Source organism: Microtus ochrogaster, chromosome 4 (assembly GCF_000317375.1).
Source record: "Microtus ochrogaster isolate Prairie Vole_2 chromosome 4, MicOch1.0, whole genome shotgun sequence".
NCBI classification, from domain to species: domain Eukaryota; kingdom Metazoa; phylum Chordata; class Mammalia; order Rodentia; family Cricetidae; genus Microtus; species Microtus ochrogaster.
Window position 1 is genome coordinate 46,880,712 of NC_022011.1, and position 2,905 is coordinate 46,883,616.

The window sequence follows — 2,905 nt, forward strand, 5'->3', positions numbered from 1 at the left end:
GGAACTAGCTCTGTAGACCAGGCTGGTCTCGAACTCACAGAGATCCGCCTGCCTCTGCCTCCCAAGTGCTGGGATTAAAGGCATGTGCCACCATTGCCCGGCTGAGCTGTCCACTTCTGATGTAAAGTGTAGTATAGGTGCTTCTGTAGACCTGGGGAGGACAGCAGAAACAGCCTAGTTGGGAGTGTGGTCCAGCCACAGGAAAGGCCAAAGTACTGACAGGAGATAGCCATAAAGGGGGTGACACATTCTGGGGCTGGATGTGTCCAAGAGGGATTATAGAACATGCGGTAACTGGGGAATCCAGTTTGTGGCTGGGGGGGCAGTGCAAGTGCCCAGAAGTTGACATGAATGGCCAGCGGCAAAGCATCTAGAGCCAGAGAGATACAGAAGCTGTCCAGGCCACCTCTGCACTGCCTCCTCCTCAGTCAGGACGGAGACACCTGCTGAGGCTGTGCAATCACTTGCTCATGGTAGAGGGACCAGAACTGAGGTTCCAGACTCACATGCTCCTCCAGTGCCCTTCTTCCTGGAAGTGTCCCTTCGGCAACCCTGTCCATGTATTCATGGGTACCTCTCCTCTGGACTACCATGGGGTTCCTTCTGTCCTAACAGTGCTCAGTCCTCTGCTTCTATGGCCTGATGTCTGTCTCCCCTCAGACTGCAGTGCTGAGGAGGCCAGGGACACATTTCCTAGCATAAATCCCCGTCCAAGGCAGATCATTATGGCAGGGCAGGTGAGTGAGGCCAGGGATGGAGAGGTGGCGAGCAAGACTCCAGGTACCCAATGTGGAGCCCATCTGGCTCCTTCTGGGGTCTTTGCCTATTAGGCTGTACCTCAGTGTCCCCACATGAAAACCTGGAATCACTTTTGGTTCCTCCCTTGAAGCTCCTTCAAGCAGCAAGTAAACCCACTACCTGCCCAGGCTCCTGACTCACAGGGCAATCCCTTGAAGCTCCCACTCTCTACAACCCGCCTTCTAACCTGTGTCCTCAGCAGACAAAAGAAACACTGGGAGGAGGGCCATCACGTTTCTTGATCTCCTATCCTATGCCCTACAGGCCCTAGGAGGCAAGAAGGTCCTGAATAACAACACTCCTCAACCCCATCGAGCTATAGGACTGGGAAGACAGGGAGTCAAGCCACCATCACCCCAGTATCTCCTCCACAGTCCTTGCTTCCTTCCCCTGGGCTGCCACAGAAGAACTTAACCTTCACTGACAGTGTGTCCCGATCATTTTCACTGTCCTAAACCTATGAACACACTTAAATTCTGCTTCCCTTCCTCCCCTTCCTCCAGTGCTGTCTGCTACTCTGTGTGCTCCGGAGAGCAGAACACAGTCAAATGGGGTTAAAGGAATCATCGTCCCCTTTCCAAGGTGGAAGGTCTTTTAAAACTTTCAGGTCTTACATCCCGTTTTTCACAATTTAGCTTCCAATTTCATTGTGTTTCTTCAGACTGGGAGCATCTTTGCCGACCTCCGGCTCACCACACCTTCACGGATCTGATACTCCTTCCCGCCGCTGGATGAACAAGACAGCGGCAGAACCAACTGGAGTTTCACATCAAGAACCGGTCGTCCGGGGAACCTCACCAAAATCCGAGGTCCCTAAAGCCGGTGATCTTGACCCCATGGCAGAAAACTGTCCGGCAGATCAGGAAGAGGGAGGGGTCCAAGGAAAGAGACTGGCGCAGGGAATCCCAAGGCTGAAAACCGGGAGAGCTGCTGATGGGGGTGCTGTCCAGAGAACGCCCAGCGGGACCCACAGGAAAGCGGACGCGGGCGCGTGTCTGCGGGGACCAGCGCAGCAAGTGGGATGTGGGAAGCGCGGCGGAAACTAGGGTGAGAGGCACGTGCGGAGGCCGAGCGCAAGTGAGTGGATTCCGTGAGGTGACAGCGCGCGTCGCTTTCCCCACCCGACCCACTCGCCTGGGCCCGCAGCTCCCGGCCGCACGTCCTGATTCCCGCTTCCCATAGCAGCTCACGCCGTGGGTCTTTGGCGCCTTGTTTTGTTTGCCCGTCACCGTACCGCTTCCTAGGTATCCGCCCCGGAAGTGATGTCACCGGGCGCAAACGGGGGCCGCCGGGGGCCGGGGGGGGGGTGGTCACCATGTTTTTAAAGGGAACGGAGAGTTTCACGCAGCTTCTGACGGTGTTCTTGGCGCCATGTTGCTTCTGGGCAGAAGTAGGGCATTTAGGGCTCCACCTCTTTAAAGGAACAGAGACGTTTGCAACCTTGGGACTACATTTGGGGTCGCTGGAGATTTGACGAAGCATCGCAGTTCTTCGCTGAAGCAGGTCAGTACCTGGTCGCCGTGCGAGATTTTACCGAAATCGCGTGTTGAAGCCGGCAGGTTCTCCAGAGGGTTCTGAGTGCTGTGAGCCTAGATGCATGTGCTGCTGCTGTTTGTGTGTGATGTGTAGCTTCGCTGAAAGAAGGCTTGGTCCCCCGAGAAATACTTACGCGCGCGGTTGGCAGCTCTGCACTGCCGTGGGACCAGTCTGGCTACCTCTCTCTGCACCCGCATCCACTTGCCCAAGGTAGTCCTGGCCAAGAAGATGAAGACTGCGGTTACGGAGAATTCCCGGCAGAGCTGGCGCCAATAACAGCCTCCGTGGGTTCTTCTGACGATTCCCAGGCTGACAGTAGTCATTGCAATTGGGTTAAAGTACTAATTTGGGACAACTTCCAAGATAGGTAGAGAAACTTAGGGACAGAAAGTTTAGCCTTCAGTCCTGCTGCCGTTCGAGTGTTCGCATGCACGCCAGCTTTCTACTAATATGCACACGTTGTTAATTTAACAAGGCGAGGAATTTATGCCGGGCGATGGTGGCGCACGCCTTTAATCCCAGCACTCGGGAGGCAGAGGCAGGCGGATCTCTGTGAGTTCGAGACCAGCCT

The 2,905-nt window shown here is 55.3% G+C and overlaps 1 protein-coding gene across 2 annotated transcripts in view; it reads left to right on the plus strand.

Annotated features, from left to right (window-relative positions):
• The first annotated feature begins 2,147 nt into the window (after window positions 1–2,147).
• Window positions 2,148–2,905, plus strand: part of Kyat1 (kynurenine aminotransferase 1) — a 28,837-nt gene continuing 28,079 nt past the window's right edge. For both annotated transcript variants that reach the window (XM_005346143.2, XM_013355073.2), the window contains exon 1: window positions 2,148–2,301. The gene's annotated coding sequence lies outside the window, so the exon portion shown is untranslated. The remainder of the gene's footprint in view (window positions 2,302–2,905) is intronic.